Raw genomic sequence first — 20,709 nt, 5'->3', positions numbered from 1 at the left:
CCTGTTTATTGTCCTTGGATCAGTGTTGGATTGAGTCGGGTTGGTACAACCAGGTGAATTTCCTTTACGCTAATTGCCGGTCTTTATGTATTATATTTACTTAATTTTGCTTTGATGCTTTAACCATTTAAGTAACTTGAAAACCAGTTTTACTGATTGCATGTTGTTTTCTTGGATCTAACTGAGGGAATTTCACTCAGCCAAAGCGTATAAGGACTGTTTGTTTAATTAAACGGGCCTGCCTTTCTCTATGCATTTGAAAGAAGAGGCTGGTGGTTACACTTTTGCCGCCTTTTACATGTCAGATTCTCCTCAGAAGATGAACACGACTGGATGATTTTAAAAGCAAGGGTTGCAGCTTTATAACAAGATAAGGCATTCACAGAGATTCAGTGTGGGAGGATGTAGATTTGGTTGTGCAGATGAAAGACTAAATTGAGGACTCTTCTGGCTCCTTCTCTAAAATGGATTGGTGATGTCGATTCTAGTGCATGGAGAGTCAGAATAATTGGGAAACACTTGAGTCATCTTTAGCAGCCACATGGCTGCATTTGTGGTTCTATGGATGGAGTCATTGACTGTAAGTGAGGGAGCGAAAACTGACATTCCATTTCTCATCTAGAAGGGAAATGGAAGGCGGAGGTGGCGCTGTTGTAACTCGTGCTCCAATAGGAGAGGGGTAGCCCAAGCTGTGCATGCACGCATGTGTGAGATTGGAGCTTTAAATCTGCCTGTAGACATCTTCTGCGCCCCTCATCTTAGCTGCGTTATAGAGAACTATCATTCACTCAGCACTGCCACAGCTGCTTTATTGCACTTGCTGTATCGCGTAGCCTGCAAATGAATCCTCCATACTGAATGTGTGTGAGTGTGATTGTTTGCTTCTAAATTCACGCATACTTGCCTTTCTCTGGTGACTAATTGTGTGTATGTGTGTATATTATATGGGTGTGGACAGTATATTCCGGTCCATCAAGTACATATTGAATGTCCTGTAGGCCATGCACATATGTAAGTACTTCACACGTGAAATGTCCATTTACAAATATATATATAATATGGATTTGAATGGGCTGTTTAATATTGGTTAATATTTTTTTTCCACCTGCATATAGCCTTGGTTATGTCAATCGAAAAGAAGATCTATAGTGCATATAGAAGAATGAAGAAGAATCAAGTTATCTTTAGATTACACTTACACAAATGAATTATGCACACCAAGCCTAGGGACTTTTTTAATAACCGCGTAATATTAAATAGTACGTTTTGACTGGGATCTTTCATGCGGTTAACTTATCAATCTAGAACAGTTTATTTAATGATCTTATCATATCTTGTATTGTACTTTCATAATCCATTCCGTGGCTATAAATGTGTTGGTGTGTGTGTGTGTGTGTGTGTGTGTGTGTGTGTGTGTGTGTGTGTGTGTGTGTGTGTGTGTGTGTGTGTGTGTGTGTGTGTGTGTGTGTGTGTGTTTCAGGAGCCTGCTTTCTGTGAATTGCCTCCTTTTTTGGGGAGATATCAGACATCCTTGAATTGTTGTAAACCGGACAGGTAAGACTACCGTTTTCTTAAGCACAACACTGTCTTCATTCAGCAAAGATTCTACCCTATTATTATTAAGAAAGGGTAAAAGAGGGAACCAACAACCTGTAGAAACAAATAATAGTTAAAATAAAATAATAAGTATACTCAAAATGCCCCCTGTATAAGTGCCACTTTCAGTTAAAATCACTTTGTTGGAAATGCATTGTCTGTTCGATTGGCTCTAGACCAGGAGTCTTTAAAGTTTTTCAAGGCAAGGAGTCCAAGGACCCCTATGGCGATAAAGACATGGAGCCGGGACCCCCTATACAAAATTTGTCAAATAGAGCTACAGATTAAACATATACATTTAGATATCAATAGAAACATAGAAAGGTTATATTAGGATAGTAGATCAGAACTATGAACATCATTGTTGTTGCACATACATCACTGTCTGTATATTAGTTTTCAATGTTAAAATTGACATTTATGCATCATAATAAACACCTTGTTTTAATTTTACTGTAAGATGGACAAACCACTGAGTATCTGAACTTAGTGAGGGTTCTCCAGTAAAGTGCATATGTAATGTGTAAGCAACAGCTCCACCAAAACAACAATAACAATGTACAGTGAGACATTTAAGATTTACAAGTCATAAAGACTTCTATTCAATAGATTATAGCTATAGACTTACGATCACATTACGATTAGCCGTCCCTCTTCTAAGTTGGGAAACTCACAACGTTCCATTAAAATCAGTTGTCTACACTGCACAATGAATATCTTACTTACATCGTGTCTTTGTTTGTTAATGAGATAATGAGTCAGCGTATCGATTCATGATTCGGATCGTGTGTCAAACCGTCAAACTGCTGAAATCACATGGCTTTGGCAATCCGAACCGCTGATTGAATACACTGATTCATAAAGTTCCCAAATTAGTTGTTTTTTTTGCACACAGAAACTCTGCGCTTTAAAAAAATATTGTAGAACCCTTGTAATGAGATAGACTTTTTAATGACGTCTTTAGTACCTCTTATGGGTCTTGAGAGATGAAATAACATTGGTGTCTATGAAGGCAATCTGAGCCATCAAATTTCAACAAAATATCTTAATTTGTGTTCCGAAGATAAACAAAGGTCTTACGGGTTGCAAACGTCATAAGGCTAAGTAATTAATTACAGAATTTTCATTTTTGGAAGAACTTTAAGCACCTGTGATTGGCCATTGCGTTCAAGAGATCAACAAACATGTGATTTGCCACAATTCTCACCGCTGCAAAAAGACACTGTAAATAGGAATATTTCTCATTCTTCAGAGCACAAACTGTTTGCCAAATCTATTTTGCCAATAATTAGGGGTGTGTTGAGATCTCATGCCACGAAGTCTCGCAAGACTTAACTGTGACGAAATTTCTTGTTGAAGTGAAAAGCCATCTCGTGTCATATTGTCATGACCTGGTCTGGTCAAATATATATGTGTGTGTGTGTGTGTGTGTGTGTGTGTGTGTGTGTGTGTGTGTGTGTGTGTGTGTGTGTGTGTGTGTGTGTGTGTGTACTGTGCTTGATTATCTGAGACTTCTTACAGCTGTTACAGGTTGTTGGCATTGTTTGTTTCTTTGCTTCTTTTGCTCTCCCCTTTTTTGTAAGTTGCTTTGGATAAAGGCGTCTGCTAAATGATTAAATGTAAATGTAAAGGTCCACTCAAATGTAGCTTTTTTTTAAATTTAGAATTCAGACTTCTATTTTTAAATGGACATTCAGCACCTGCTATTTAGCCTGACAAGCCATACCCACATCAAGATGTTTGGTCTGGAAACTCACCATTGACAGGGCTCAGTCCGAGGGGCGGGATAAACGGTTGTCTTTCAAACTCTCTCTGCACGCGATAGGATAGCGCTACACCCAACCAGAGCAACATGAAGCGGAGCTGGTTGATAGTTTAAACGTTCTCTGTATCCGGTCGGTAAAACTCAGAACACATCTTCCCTTTTAAAGAATGACTTCAGTGCCGTTCTTTGTTCATTTCTCAGAGAAAAGCTTAACTCCAAGTCTTCCAGAGTCGCGGCCAAAGCTGATTCTAAAGACCGCTGTTTGACAGCCTCTGTGTTTGTTAGTAGCACGCAAGCGCAACTCTGCCATCACTATGTTAAGCCCCGCCCACTGACTATACACCATGTGATTGGCCTGACCAGAGTTTGGTTTTTACAGCTCAGAACTGTATTGAGAGTTGCTGGACAATACTCACGGCAGATTAGATTTGCTGCCGCTAGGGTGCGTCTAGATTTCTAGGCTACCACCTATTCACATTCAAACGTGATTTTAATATGTTACTGTTTGCTGTTTGGAATATCTCCCAATAAGAAAGGTAACCATATCTTAGCTATTTTATGCTTGAAGAGAAATGTGGTCTCTATTTGCACTTTGTATATTGAGTTTGTTGAGTATGGATGTTGTTTGCACTTAATATCTACGATCAATTTGTGGGAAGGAGTTCAGTTAGCAGGTCAAAAGAAGTTAATGTGCAGTTCTAATGTCTGAAGAGACCAGAATAAGCCAGTCAGTTGAGCTTTTGGCAAAACCTTTGCAGTGCTTGTTGTCTCTTACTGCATATGATAAACAATAATATGACATTATTTCAGTATTACTGAGGGTGGTCTTGATTTTGTTACAGTGTGCTTATATTTACATTTGACTTTGCCATGCTTTGTATTAACTATGTTTTAATCTTAACAAAAATCATTTGCAGACCACCTGCAGTACCGCTGTGAACTCCCGGTTGAAGACCCTTGCTCTATATTGCATATTAATTGGACCTACAATCTGGACATTGACATTTATTTTAGCATGATTTTAGTTGAAGCACAATTTATGATACCATTATGTTCCGATGTTGTTCATGTTTTGCCTATGGGCATAGACGGCAAGACGGCAGTGATTAAACTGACCTGCTCCAGTGAGGACTTTAAAGATGCTGAGATGACATTAAAATATTGATAGTTTATGGCACGCCTTAAGAGTTTCCTCTAAATTAGAAACATCCATTCAGATGCAAGGAATATAGCAGACTGGCCCCAAAGCATCATAAATCACATTATTCTCTGATTAGCGTTGAAATCTATAAAACGATGTCTTCCCAGACTACTACATAATGCTGACATGATTTACAGAGATTTTGAAATGTATCTTAAATCATCTCTTGATGCCTCCCTGAGCTCTGTGAATATCCTGACCCTCTATAGATAGTCCTGCATATTTTGATTGAGCCTCATTACGAGACTCATGCTCTGAAATTTGTCGACATAGTTGCCTCGCTCGTAGTGCTGCTGTTAGCGGTGTGCTTTGTAAAAATAGTGCTTGTGATCTAACAGGACCTCTCGCTCTCTCTGGAGCTCCTTAAATTTAAAACAACTTGGTGTGTGTGTGTGTGTGTGTGTGTGTGTGTAAAGGTGCTCTAGTTGTTGTCTTAACTGCCTGAAGGCCAACACATCAAGGCTATGGTAGCAAAACAGACCAGCTAAAATTAGTGTGAGGCCCGATAACCTGCAGCAACGGATCAAAGGGGTGCTGAACCGGTCGGCGTCAGCATGGCTAGGGATACATTCATGTGTTTGTGTGTGTGCATGCTAAGCTCCTGGGCCATATGGTATGAATATGATAATTGTAGTGTTGTCACTTATTTCACTAATATGCATTATATATTTATACCATATATTTATATCATATCTGAATACTCTTCAGAAAGTGTGCTTCTAAGTAAGCTTAATCACTGTTCTATATTAATGCGCTGTTTTCATTGACACACACAGAGAGCGGAGATCACACTGAAACATTCATGTGATTATGAATACTGTCCTGTAGCATCGCTCTTTAATCGCTACGTTATATTTATCAGCAAGAAGGTGGTTACATTGCTATTTCTCTCTCTCTCTCTCTCTCTCTCTCTCTCTCTCTCTCTCTCTCTCTCTCTCTCTCTCTCTCTCTCTCTCTCTCTCTCTCTCTCTCTCTTGATAATTAATTCAAATAAATTCTGTAATTCATTCATTCAAATAAATGTAATCTTATTTTTTATTTTATTTTTGTCTGATTCAAAGCAGGAAGAATGCTAGATCTAACGAGCTGTAACTGATTAAAATAATCGTTAATGTTATCTTTCCAGTCAAATATTGCACAAGAAAACATCAATAACAGCTTCAAGTTGTCAGTGCTGGGAAATTACCATGGTATAAGCAGGATAATCAACAGCTAGCTGTGCATAAAAAAAAAATGCATTTTGCAGAAGCAACCAGGTTATTTGCCATCGTGCAAAAAAATATTTAATGCACAGCTAGCCATGGGTTATCCCATAAATAATTTATTTCAGTGTTCTACAGTGCATCCGGAAAGTATTCGCAGCACTTAACTTTTTTTTTCCCACATTTTTATGTTAAATGGATTAAAATGTATTTTTTATTTTTCTTCATTTCTACAAACAAAACCCCATAATGACAATGTGAAAAGTTTGTTTGAAATCTTTGCAAATTTATTACAAAGAAAAAAAGAAGAAAAAAAATCACATGTACATAAGTATTCACAGCCTTTGTCATGACACTCAAAATGGAGCTCAGTTGCATCCAGTTTCCACTGATCATCCTTGAGATGTTTCTACAACTTGATTGGAGTCCACCTGTGGTATATTCAGTTGATTGGACATGATTTGGAAAGGGACACACCTGTCTATATAAGGTCCCACAGTTAACAGTGCATGTCAGAGCACAAACCAAGCCTTGAAGTCTGAGGAATTATCTTTAGACGTCCACGACAGGATTGTATCGAGGCACTGATCTGGGGAAGGGTACAGAAAAATGTCTGCAGCATTGAATGTCCCAATGAGCACAGTGGCCTCCATCATTCATAAATGGAAGAAGTTTGGAACCACCAAGACTTTTCCTAGAGCTGGCCACCTGGCCAAACTGAGTGATTCGGGGAGAAGGGCCTTAGTCAGGAAGGTGACCAAGAACCTTATGGCCAGTCTGACAGAGCTCCAGCGTTTCTCTGTGGAGAAAGGAGAACCTTCTAAAAGAACAACCATCTCTACAGTACTCAACCAATCTGGCCTGTGTGGTAGAGTGGCTAAACGGCACATGATAGCTTACCTGGAGTTTGTCAAAAGGCACCTGAAGGAAAAATAACTCTGATGATCAGGATCAAAGGGAACCTGAAAGCAGCAATATACAGAGATATCATTGATGAAAACATGCTCCGGAGCGCTCTGGACCTCAGACTGGGGTTGAAGGTTCATCTTCCAACAGGACATTGACCCTAAACACAGCCAAGATAACAAAGAAGTGGCTACAGGACAACCCCAGATTTTCAGAGCCTAGATTTGAACCTGATTGAACATCTTTGGAGAGATCTGAAAATGGCTGTGCACTGATGCTTTCCAGCCAACCTGTTGGATCTTAAAGGGGTGGTTGCATGCAATTTCACTTTTTTAACTTTAGTTAGTGTGTAATGTTGCTGCTTGAGCATAAACAGTATCTGTAAAGTTACCACGCTGAAAGTTCAATGCAAACAGAGATAGTATCTTTTAAAGTTATGGCAGTTTATTTCCTACACAAATGTCTGGTTCAGACTACAACAAGCTTCTTCCTGGGTTGGAGACATCATAAACCCTTTCTAGTCACTGCAGATGTGACTTCTGCCTGTAATGGTAAGGGGCGTGGCGTTTCTGGACAACCTGATACATGAAACCACATTTAGCCATCTAACCAATCTAAGACCATTGCCTTTTTCGGAGGGATGGGCTTCATAGAAGCAGGAAGCAAACTAGCCGTTCAAAGGACAGTGAAGACAGCTGTGTGGAGTAAAGGTAAAATATATGAAAAATACAGCGTTAAAAAGAACAAAAAGAAGTATTAAGACATGTTATACTGCGCCCCATAAACACAACCAAGCCTAGAAAAAAAACATGCAACCACCCCTTTAAGAGGTCATGCAAAGAAGAGTGGGAAAACTGCCCAACAATACATGTGCCAAGCTTTTAGCATCATACTTAAAAAGATGTGAGGCTGTAATTGATGCCAAAGGTGCTTTAACAAAGTATTGAGCTAAGGCTGAATTTAGATGCATTAAAATTGCATCAAAGTGCATTAAAATTGTTAAATGCACAGCTAGCTGTTGATTATACTGCTTATACCTTTATCATTTGCCAGGATTGACAACTTGAAGCTGTTATTGATGTTTGCAGCGCAATAAGGGTAACATTAAAGGTTATTGTTATCAGTTATGGCTTGTTATATCTGGGATTCTGAATACTTATGTATGCGATTTGTTTTTGTTTTGTTTTTTGTTTTTAAAATAGCAAAGATTTCAAACAATCTTCTTTCATGTTGTCATTATGGGGTATAGTTTGTAGAGTTGAGGAAAAAAAAGGAATTAATTTAATCCATTGCCACTATTGCAGAGATCATTTATATTCCAATCTTGTTTTTTAATTGTAATTGACTATGTCTTCTAAGTATGTTTACATTGCAGGGGACAATGCTCAGATCCAATATTTTCCCTTAATTTTTTGTCCAATCTGTCTACATTCACTGAACCAACGGAGTTCACATTAACATCATGACAAGACTTTTGTCCTTTGACAAAGAAGTGCATTTGACCGCTCACACGTGTACTTTTGTAGCTGCATTAATGTTAGTGCTAATACGGTTTGAAGGCAGCTGAGTGTCAGTCAGAATTAAGTTTGTACTTGATCAAACTGTTGATTTTTTTTTTTTTTTGGTAGCCTGCATGCAGTTTAAGTTTATTATTGAATAGTGAGTTTTGTTATATGATTGCTGCTTCGAACGTGGGAGCAGCGGTGCTTTAAAGAGAATGAATTTAGAGATACATGTTCTAAGAGAGGGTTTTACCATGCTGAGAAGGCTGCACGCTTATGCACAGCATGCTAAAACCCTCTCTGAGAAGTTGCGCCTTCATTCATGTCCTTTAATTCACTGCTGCTACAAAATATTAAAGCTAGAAACAGATTTAAAAAATTGCAGGATTTTGGGAAACAAGTTGACCGTCCTGCCCATTTCTAGTAATACCTGATCTGATAGCTTCAGTATCGTTACAGTAGTAGCACTTTTTTACAGTCCTGTTCTGCAAATATATTACTATGTACACTACTTAAATATATTACACAGCTACTAGTCTCAAATAAATAATTACTAGACACAAAATATTGTCTTGAGATTAAATATTTTATTAGCTCTTACGCAAAGCTTCCGCGAAGGAAAACAATTCGAACCTGCTTTAAGCCTTTATCTATTGCTGAAGATTTGTCATATGCCCTTGCTAAATGTTGAAAATGAATGCTGGAAGGGTTAGTTCACCCAAAAATGAAGCCAAGCCTATAATTTACTCACCCTTAAGTTATCATAGGTGTATATGACATTCTTCTTTCAGACAAATACAATCGGAGTTCTATTTAAAAAGTCCAGGCTAACGTTAATCCAAGCAGTTGTTGTAGTTGTGTTTGAATTCCATAAAAAAAATGCAGCTGTCCATCAAATAACGTGCTCCACACGACTCCGATGGGTTAATAGAGCCTTCTGATTCGAATCGATGCGTTTGTGTAAAAAAAATATATCTATATTAAAAACGTTAAAATGGCGCTAGCGTTAAGCATAGAAGTAGTACAGGTCAAGATAACTCGTAGTACCCGTATGAGCGGTTGTTATCTAGAAATAACATACAGCTGGAATGCACGATTGACCAATCAGAATCAAGTATTTCACAGAGCCGTGTAATAATTATTGATAATAACTGGGTAATAACAAGATACTAACCCTGAACCTACCCCTAAGCCTAACCGTAACACATGTAGTTCCCTTGTATTGCTCACTACTTAGGTAAGTACACTGTAAAACATGCAAGTGTGCCTAAAATAAAGTGCAACTATTACAGTATAGTATCGTTTTATAAGGGTAGCTTGATCTCCAGAATGGACCATCACTACTGTGCCCTTGAGCAAGGCGCTTAACCTCAGGTTGCACCAGGGGGATTGTCCCAGTAATAAGTTCTGTAAGTATACTGTAAAGTGTTGGCTAGATGACTAATTGCAGTGCATTTCCTGAGCACGCTTTGACCACTTAAGGATTCATTTTACATTAGGCTTTTGTATCAGGATGTGGTCTAGCGGTGTGCTATGCATGTGTTTGTGCTCATTTATATATATCCTGTTTTCATGTGTATTCAGCTGGTGGATCCGCATATTGATAGTGGAGGTCACTTAAATATCACCATCTCTGCGTTGTGCTGCCTGTTTCGCCCTGACCACAGGCATGCGGCACAGCTCCGGCCGCAGTACAGGGAGGTCACATGTAACTCAAACCCATAGAGGATATAACCAAACAAGGCCTTCTAGAGGCAGGGATATCTTTTTTAGGGTCCTTTCACGCTTGCAGATTTCATTCAGACCACAGCTTGTTTAACCCTTAAAGGGGGGTGAATTGTGAAATCAACTTTCCCTTGAGCTTTTGATTTATAAAAGGTCATGATAATATAAGATTATCCTGTAAGTTTTAGAGCTGAAAACTTTTTATAGACACCAGGCCCAGAAAACGGTCGTGGGCTTCATCCTTACTTCATCGCGCGACTAAACACACACCTCTACAGAAAGTCTAATCCAGTAGCCTCGACAACTTATGGAGATGTTCGGATCATAGCCAGCAGCAATAAACTTGTGGAAGATGATAGCAAGATATTATGGAACAACACAGTCACTGCATAAGCTTCCTTCGGATCATAATATTAGGAAAGTGTGATACTTCATTTATTTTATTTATAAGTTCCAGCTCACGTGGGGAAGACTGTACGTGTGTTCGCTTCTCTTCACTGCAGAATCGTTTGTAAAGAAGTCTTAAGTGCTGGATTTGCAGACACAATGTTATGCCTTCTATATTGGATCCGACAAGAATGGTGCAACAAACTTATGTGAGTAAAATGTTTTATATGTAATATTACTAGTCCCCTGGGCTGTACCAGACGGGCTAACAAAAGGTACGCCCGTCGCCAGAAATTCTTTCTTGATCTGGGCTCACGTGCGTGTGTGCCTGTGTGTGTGTGATGTGTGTGTGGTGCGGGCCATGTAATACAATTGCAGTTGGATGGTAAATAAATCATTGTGTTTGTTTGATAAAGACAAGTTGCAGTTGCCCATTTCAAAATAATCTTTCCCTCATGTGACCTGAACTGACACTGGTGCATATATGACAGTGGAGCTGAAGCTCATTAAATATGCAAATCTTATCTAATCCTAGCCGTGGGTGTTTACTTCCGAGTCTCCAGTGCGGCACGCCCATCAAAACCCAGCGTTCAGAAGAAATCCTCAAAACCAGTGTAGAAAATAGCCAATTACTTATTAGTGATGTTTTTGAATATAAAAAACCCATGAACGTCATTAGTTGACCACAGACAACAGTATAAACAAAGAAAAAAATCCAGTTCATGACAACTTTAAATGCATACCTCAGGGCGTTAGTGACCTGAGATGTCATTCACTACCCTCCTCCTCATTCATTTCAATTTAGACATCAACCTTCTAAGTATTCCGTAATTAATCCATTTTAAACAATATAACAAGAAAAAAAAAAGAATTATAATTGAATGCCTGTTTTTCCACTAGTTTTTTGTCAAAATTGTATAGGGTCACTAAAGACCCGAGGTGTGTAAGACTGTATGGAATTTTTTTTTTTTTTTTTTTTTTTTTTTTGCACAATGATAAATTAATCTATAATGACAAAATAGGGGGCAATTCACCTTTACCTACAATGTGGCAATGTTTGATATGCAATGATGAAGTGACGTTTCACTCATAGTTACCTCTATCAGAAAACAAAACAATAATAATTGTAATCTGCAACACTTGAAATGGCTTTAGTATTTACTGCAGAGAGCAAGTACTAAACACAATCAAATATTAGTGTCACTGTCTCTTGATGATGGATGTGCTCAGGAAGCTGTCAGTGATCAAAATATTGAGTTTGAAGACGATGAAAATGAGTTTTATATATGCGTGAGATTGGCCAGCAGCCATTACACCCTGTAGCCCAAGACTGGTTTCCCACTGAAGCTAAGCAGGGCTGAGTCTGGCCAGTACCTGGATGGGAAACCACCTGGGAAAACCAGGTAGCTGCTGGTAGAGGTGTTAGTGAGGCCAGCAGGGGGTGCACACCCTGTGGTCTGTGTAGGTCCTAACACCCCAGTATAGGGATGGGGACACTGTACTGTCCAAGAGCACCATCCTTCGGATGAGATGTTAAACCGAGGTCCTGACTCTCTGTGGTCATTAAAAATCACAGGATGTCCTTCAATAAAGAGTAGGAGTGTAACCCCAGCATCCTGGCCACTGTGCCTCCTTATAATCCCCATATAATGATTGGCTTAATCACACAATGTCTCCTCTCCACCAAGCAGCTGGTGTGTGGTGAGCGTTCTGGCAGAATATGGTTGCCGTCGCATGATCCAGGTGGGTGCTGCACATTGGTGGTGGTTGAGGAGAGTCCCCCTTCTATATGTAAAGCGCTTTGAGTGCCTAGATAAGCGCTACATAAATGATATTATTATTATTATTATTATTATTATTATTATTATTATTATTATCGCATATATGAGTTAGAGGCTGTAAACGAGCTCTGACGAGGACATGTGATGATGGAATAAAACATTTGCACAAACTGAACCCTTCCAAGCTACAAAAGGTAACAAAATATGTTTTATTTAATTTTTCTGTAACTGCTAGTCTAACATCAGGAGCTTTATATATTATCGTGACATGTAGAAGTCTATCTATGTTATATATAGATTCTGGCCCCTAACGACCCGAATATGTAAGAATGTTTTCTTGAATGAACAGTCATGCATTTAAGGGTTAATGTTGGCATTGATTTTGTCAAAAATATCAATATGTATCAAAAACGGTTCTAATACTTATTTTCTCCAGTATCGATACACTGATAGCAGCTGCACGTTCTCACTCTGGCCTACACCTGCCTCCTGTCACTCACTCATCTGATATACTCATTTGGTTGAATAGTGCTTGTAGTGCAGACTACTTTACTCCTTCCCATAGGTTTGGCACTTACACCAAAATCGCACATAAAGCCTCATCTCAAACAGCTTGGGAGTACCAAACTGAGTTGTTTTTCACAGCTTATTTTCATCTCTGAACCACTAGATGGCACAATCTTGCCACAGCACAACATCCGCTTTTCAAGATGCATGTGAAAATTGGCTGATCTGTGACGCGATCACGGGCATCCACGCAAAGTTGATTCTGTGCTAATTCGATCTAATATTTGATGGATTTTATTTTTTTTGTAGATTTAAGTAGCAAATGAAAACTGCTATAAATTTTCAGACAAATGTGGTATTAATGGTTTTAAGTTTTGTTCAAGCTAATTAAAAAGTAATGATATTTCAATAATGGATGAATATGTAAAAGAATGGTATTTGGGATAAAAAGTGTCCCTGCTGTCAGGACAAAAGGCATAGTGTATATTATGTTTGGTGTCCACCCTAGAGAGAATCACCATATTTATAATGAAAACTTCATATTTTTAAAACATCAATTTAATTGTTTAATAAAATATGATTTAATTGTACTACTTTAAATCTATATTAAGTTATTATGGGATCTCATTCAATAAAAAAAAAAAAAAAAAAAAAAAAAAAAAAAAAAAATCCAATTAATCACGGGTTTGATAAAGACATTTTCCGAGCTGGGCGAATCTTTCCGGTTGCCGTTTCCCCACATGCTTTCAAAACAAATCATCACATGTACTGATAGGGGAGCCGAAGCTCATTAAATATACAAAGCCTATCCAATCATAGCAGTGGGCATTTACTTCCAAGTCTTCAGTGTGTCACGCCCCATAAAAACCGAGTGTTCCATGGGAGAGGCTTAAAACCAGGATAGAATATAGATATTACTTATTCATTATGATGTTTTTGAATGTAAAAACTGCACGATCATAAATTGACCTAAAAAAAATCCAGTTCATGACACTTTGAATCTGAAATTAAAACTTGAAATTTTTCACTTATAGCATATTCCAACTCTTCACGGACAGTGTTTTCTTTTCATACAGTGTTGTTTCATTTAGATTATTATGCTTTTAAACAGCCAAAATATATATTTTATTAATGGATGTTCATGGTTTAGTATTGGTAGTAAGTTTCCAAATTCAATAAATATGTCAATAACACAGTCAAACCGGCATCTTCTCCAATAGTCATTCATTATTTAGTTCAGTGCTCCTGCTAGTACTCATGGTCATACTTTCATTGATGATGCTGCTTCGGACCCAAACAGTGCACTGTGAAAAGAGACTTGCAGATATAGGGGGCTCAGACCGAACAATCAAACCAATTGTGACAACAGCCTTATACACCATTTGCATTTAAATTTACCTCAAACACTTTGTCTCATGGACAGTTGCTCTAGGGAGACCGGCAGACTCTGCTTAATTGGGTATTGATTGACTACATTTCGGAAGGGGAGACAATGAATTACCGTCTGGAAAAATGGCGGGGAGGCCCTGGATACAAAGACAGGCAGAAATACTCATTCACTCAGCATTTATTTATACAGCTGAGTAATTAATGAGGCAAGAGGGGATGCCTGATTAGGCTAAAGATTCGTAAGATTGTGTTTATTTGTGGATGTCGGGATGCAGAGGCGCGCAGGATTGTGGTGCGGATCGGTGATGCTGGAGATAGAAATGTTAAAGTTTGAGTTTGTGTGGGAGAGAGACAGAGCACAAAGGCAAAAGAGTGTGCGTTAACTTCCGAGGATATTAATTTAGCCCTAAATTGGTTTCCTGCAATGCTTTTCATTGTCTTGGGAGTAGTGATGAAGTTTGATATGCTTGCGTGGCCTTGCTCATCTATGCACAATTTAAGCAGACTTGTTCATTTGCACATGCAAAACAACTGAATCTATTTAAACCTTATATCCTTTGTCTGTTTAAGTGATACGTTCATGGTGGAAGAAAAGAATGGCAAAATAAGCTGACAGCTAATTTTCAGTGTCGTACAAGTTTAATTAGCGCTCATTGAGTTAGACGGAGTGCAATACTCAGATGAAGTTATATACTGTGTCACTATTTCTCAGTGCCAGGCTACTCCCATTTAAAAAAAAAAAATATGCAGGGGAATTTGAGATGGAACACAAGGTTAATTTCTTATGTTTTGTAGTGTCATCATCACCCAAACGCCTTGAACTAAATGTGAAATAAATAGCACAATATGTCACTTTTTATTTATTTATTTTTTAACTATAGCAGACATTCATTCATATAATAATTGCTGTCTGCTCTGTATAGGGGCTTTTTATGTTGCTATTTATCTTAATCAGATGTTTGCTGTAGTTCTTTTTTTTTTTTTTTTAAGGCTGGGGGAAAAGGGTTTTATAGCTAATAATACAGAGTTGGGTACAAGGACATGCATGATGCCTAAAGAAGATACCTCTAGAATTTTTATTTAACAAAGTGTCTTTTTACACCACTTGCAAATAGCATGCCTTGTTAACAAGTGCTATTTGCACTAGCTCTGCCTAACACTGCCTGGTTGGGCCAAACAATGGAGCGTGAGGTTCAAGGATCTAGGTTTTTTTGTGATCGACCCGGGTTCGAATCCGCTTTTTGGCTCTTCTCCTTTTCCCGTCATTATCACATCAGAAAGGCATACTTTCAATAAAAAATAAGTTCTAAAAGTGAAAATAAAGTGCCTAACGAAATTATATTTAATAATAATAATAAAAGCATTTATTGGGTAGGGTTGGGGGTAGGTGTAGGGAGGGCTTTTATTGTCCCATTAGGAAGGCATCCATTGAATCATTTTAATAAATATAATCATTTGCAATGTTTTTATTGTGTCCTGTTAAAGTACAACAAAACTGAGGTGCAAATAGTATGCATCTGTCAAAATAAAGTATGAATTGCATGTAATTATTTACACATATTGAAATGAACTGCTACTTTTACATGGTGTAAATAGAATATATCACTATTTGCACTTAGTATGCTATTTCACTTAGTTAATAGCATGTACAGTTATGTGCACTTAGTGTAAATTATCGCGAAGCAAATATGCTGTTTTCATGTGGAAATATTATCTAGTTGCTCAAGGTAGCACTGAATTTATATTCCATAAGCATTCAGTTTCTTTGTTCTTTTGTTTTGTAGGAAATTTCAGGCGCTTTTGTATTTGTAAATTCAATTTTTGAGATATTTTAGTCCGGTCATATAACCAATCTCATACAGTAACTTTAATTTTTTTTTATTTTTATTCCTTGCCAGCCTGGTTTCATTGTTAATATGAAGGTATTAATATGTACTATTTAGATGTACAAAATGTAAAGTTTTGTAAATTGGGATGGATGCTTACAATGACAACATTTAAACGTAAACATTGTTACGTATTTACAGCAAAAAAAAGCAAAATATTTACAAATCTTTTATCTCATAAAGATATTTGTTTTATTTTACTATTTTATTGATAAATTAGATGCAGTCCCCCAAACAAAAACAATTTTATGGAGAATATAAAAGGAATACGTAAAACGAAATGGACATAAATGTGCAGGGAAATAAAAAAAAATAGTAACAATATAGCAATAAAAATATCTTATGAGATGCTAATCCCACTCCTACCTTTAAAACTAACAATTTCTTAAAAAATATGTACAGAATTAAAACAATACAGACAAGTGTAGTCACAATGCAAGGCTAGTGGTTTTGTAGTTGTATTTATTTTATTATTGCGCCTTTGAACAATTACGTAATTGTGGCATCCGTAATTGTAATTACGATTATAAATTGTATTAATTGAGCAGCCCCTGCTGAGAAATAAAAATTGTACTCCTTCAAGGTTTCTTTGGTATTTTGGAAACGCCACTTACATTTAGGACATCAGACATGATGTCCTGGAAGTGTTTGAAATAACTTCTTTTTTTTCTTCTTTTTTTTTTTAACGACAGTTCCTGTTAAGTCATTGACTGACTGGGATTGGCAGCTGCCTTCGGTTTCAGACACAGCCGGAATGTCATAACAGAGTTTAAATCATTTGATTATGAGAAATGACCGCACACAGTCGCTGACACACACAGCCTCTTTTATTAGAGTTGGCTGGCATCGTGCTATTTATCTATTCAATAGTGTCTATGTTTACCCAGCCTGTTCCTCAGCAACAGCCATCAATATTGCCAGATTATAAATATTGTTTATATTTTAATAACCATGTGATATTGGCTATTTATCACACTGTCCACAGATGAAATACTTGACAAATGAAAGGTTATACCTCACTTGATTTATTTTTTATCTTTCATTTGCAAACAGACTAAAAGAAAACCTTATTTTATAACAAACAATAAGCCTGTCATCAGTGCAAAAACAGCTTAACGATTATGTAACCGCTAAATAGGGAGAAACAAAATACAACTCAAAGCTGTGTTTTAAGCTTCTTTTCTTGTCGTGTAAATGTCTAATAGTTGTACATACTATCTTCTCTTTCCTACAGTGTGACTGTGCCTTTAAGACGGCACGCAACTTTCTACAGCAATGTCATTTGAAAGATGCAGAAACATTCCACCAGCCCTGTATGTGCGGTGATGGATAAAAGATTGTATTCTATGTCTCATTATTTCTTTGTCAGTTCTCCACCATTGGAGCAATTGCTCCAATCCCCAATATTGAAAGGGACCCCCACCCCCACACGCAATTGCCAGTGTGTGAGATACAATTCGATTCTACCTCTCTAAGGACTGAGTTTGCCTCGTATTGATCCATCAGAGACTAACATTCATGGCCTTTCTTAGATGCGTTAGCCCGTATGTATTACAATATAGCGTCAATTTCGAATGGGTCCTCAAGATAGACACGACCAGGAAAAAAATATTGCACAGCGAGTGATAGCAACTTATTTAACAGGCTGGAATATGGGGTAATTTTTAAAGTTGTCAATTCGATTTATACTTCACTGTATTTTGGAGAATTGGGGGGAAACCTTTTGCGCATGGAGTCTAATAGTTTTCAGTCTTGCAGTTGTATTAGATGGACTGCTGATAGAATAAACCCCAACTCTGAAGTTTGTACAAAAACAAATAACGGCTGACAAAACAACAGGCCAGTTCCTGCCGTGGGTTCTGATTGAATTCTTATAACCTGCCGTGGGAGAAGTTTGTTAAAAGAGACCTTTCTCACTTCACCTTTATTTCACCTCGCTTTTCGGACCACCAGTGAGATGAACCCTATCACCCTGTGGCTGAGCTCCAAGACTCATCTCACACCTTTCTGACAGCTTAGATGCACATATCCTGACAGGAAGGACCAGACTCAGAGATAAGGATATCTTAATAGAAAACAGCTCTTTAAGATGAACTCCAGAAGTTCAGTAGTAGTTTGCTAATTTAACATAAACTAGGGCTGTCAAAATTAACGCGGTAATGCAAATTGATTTTAACAGCACTCATTTTATTGATGCACAATTAACGCAGCGGGCATTTTCTGTTTGATCCATGGCCTAGCCCGTAGTTGTTGGATAAATCAAGATAAGCCATAGACGTAAAGGATGCAGCAGCAAATAGAAATAGGGAACAAAAGGGGTTAACATTAACAATACTATTCTGAAACAAGTGCAGTTATAGTCTACATGAGCTACCATATTTTCTGTTTAACTAATGACTCCAGGTCGAAAGAAAAGTGTGTTTTTTCACTAAGCACATTCTCTGCGGTCCGAGCGCGATGCACTGCAAGCGCAGTCTCGCTCATGTCCGAGGTAAATCACCACTTACAGTACATGTGTTTTATTGAAATAAATACATTACAATCGGCTAAAACGAATCTGCAGGTTACTTTTCTGAACAAGAGCACTCCTGAGTCAGTGTTTCTCACATGGTTCGCGTGAATCGCGGCACAGTTCGGTGCACACACACAAACACACACACACAAAATACTCACAGTTCAATAGGGAATGCGCATCTCTTAAAGGGGTCACACTATATTCCTACTTTCACATTACCAATTTTTCATACGAAAGGTGCGCTGTTCTGAAATAAACTGCAAGTGTAAAAACTCCCTTTATTTCTATTCTTAAAATGGGAGAGATCACTGCTTATTTTGAATTTTTAAGCTTAGGCTTAACAGACCTGAACAAGGTCTTTGAAAAACATCTGCGACCTTTGATACATTTCTAGTCTTCATGCTCTGTTGAGTATGGTTTCACTAATAATAAGCATACATTTGCATAAAATATGCATATTTGTCCATACCTGTAACGTCAGCTGCGGTACCCTTAGGTGCCAGCAGATGGCAGTCTCATTTCCATAGACTTTGTTATTCTTGGACTTCATTACCCAGTATCCTCTGTTCATTATTAGTTAACCTAGTTCACCTGTGTCTTGTTTTCTTGGTTTATTACCCTGTCTATTTAAATGCCATTTGCCCTGTGTTCTGGATGAAGTCTTGTTTGTTTTGGTATGTCTGTTGGTTTTTGTTTAACATTCTCTGTTGGCATTTCGAGCAGTTCTTGTTTTTCTTAAGTTTGATTCCTGCCTGAGCCTTGGATTCCCTGTTCCTGTCCGCCCTCCTTAAAGTGTATGTGCTGTATTTGGACTGATTATATGTGCTTGACCCTCTGCCTGGTATGGACTATGACCTTGGATGACACTTGTTAATAAACTGCGTTTGGATTCTCACTCCTTCTGCTGTATGCTTTCAAAATAAAAACCAAATCATTACAGAAAAACCAAATCATTACAGAAGACTTCATCATCATGAATCCAGCAGTTGAACTAGTCCGTATGCGCCAAGGTAACCGCACTATTGAAGAACATATACAGATTTTCTTGGACATTGCAAATGCTTCAGATTTACCGGACTGTGCTCTCATTGACTTTTTCTGTTATGGGCTTAACCCTCTTCTCAAGGACCAATTGATTTATGGAGCTCCTCGAAGTTCATTCAGGGATTTTCTTGAGTATGCATTGTGTTCAAGTGGGTCCCCATTCACCGTGGGAGTGGCAGACGAGGAGGCTTCACCTAAACAATTTTTCGGAGGGGGCTACGTGAGACGAGCTCCGACAGCCAAGGAGCTTGGCCTGCACTTTCCATCTGTGCCCACTCTAATGATGACAACCCCAGTGCTTACATCGCTTGCCAGTACAGTCACGCCGGTTACTACTACAGTCCAGTCAGAGCTGCCAGCTTCCAGCCCAGTTCAGTCAGAGCTGCCAGCTTCTGGTCCAGTCCCGTCAGAGCCACCAGCGACTGGCCCAGTCCAGTCAGACCCGCTAGCTTCCAGTCCAGTCAGAGCTTCCAGCCTGGTCAAGTTAGAGCCACCAGCCACCGGCACAGTCCAGTCAGCTGCCAGCCCAGTCCAGTCAGAGTTGCCAGCCACTGGTACAGTCACGCCAGCCACCATTGCAGTCCAGTCAGAGTTGCCAGCCACTGGTACAGTCACGCCATCCACCAGCGTAGTCCAGTCAGAGCCGCCAGCCTGCAGTTTAGTCCAGTCAGAATTGCCAGCTGCCAGCGCAGTCACAGTGGAACCGTCAGTTGTCAGCACAGTTGTCAATTCAAAGTCTCCTATTAAGGATAAAGCCTTTCTGTCTTCAGCCATCACGGACACCATCCCTGTTTTCCTGAGTGTCGTTGATGAAGCGATTGAGGACGCCAAGGCTTCCTATCCACATTGGGGCTTGATAGCTAAATTGGCAGATCCATCTTTGAGTACGGTCAGAAAAGCTGGTTTTCCTAAGCCTTTATCCTTTAGTATTCTTGCCGATGTTTCTCTGGTCCCTGAGTTTATATGGTCTTCCTCTGTGCTTTCAATTATGGCAGTGGCGCTATGGTGTGTGTGGTCGACATTTGTCAATACAGCTTTGAATACAACAGCTGCACATAATTCAGAGTCTGTTCCTGAGCACGAGTCTCTTTCTGAACCCAAGCCTGAGCCCATCCTAGATAACAAGTCTGTTCCTGAGCCCGAGTCTCTTTCTGAACCCAAGCCTGAGCCCGTCCTAGATAACAAGTCTGTTCCTGAGCCCGAGTCTCTTTCTGAATCCAAGTCTGAGTCCGTCCTAGATAACAAGTCTGTTCCTGAGCCCGAGTCTCTTTCTGAATCCAAGCCTGAGCCGGTCCTAGTCTAC

The 20,709-nt window shown here is 38.7% G+C and overlaps 1 protein-coding gene across 2 annotated transcripts in view; it reads left to right on the top strand.

Annotated features, from left to right (window-relative positions):
- The window catches only part of tspan9a (tetraspanin 9a), a 324,934-nt gene that overhangs the window by 89,513 nt on the left and 214,712 nt on the right, over window positions 1-20,709 (top strand). For both annotated transcript variants that reach the window (XM_067420224.1, XM_067420225.1), the window contains one exon: window positions 1,481-1,554. The gene's annotated coding sequence lies outside the window, so the exon portion shown is untranslated. The remainder of the gene's footprint in view (window positions 1-1,480; window positions 1,555-20,709) is intronic.

Source organism: Pseudorasbora parva, chromosome 16, assembly GCF_024679245.1.
Source record: "Pseudorasbora parva isolate DD20220531a chromosome 16, ASM2467924v1, whole genome shotgun sequence".
NCBI lineage: Eukaryota > Metazoa > Chordata > Actinopteri > Cypriniformes > Gobionidae > Pseudorasbora > Pseudorasbora parva.
This window is presented reverse-complemented; position numbering and strand designations above follow the sequence as displayed.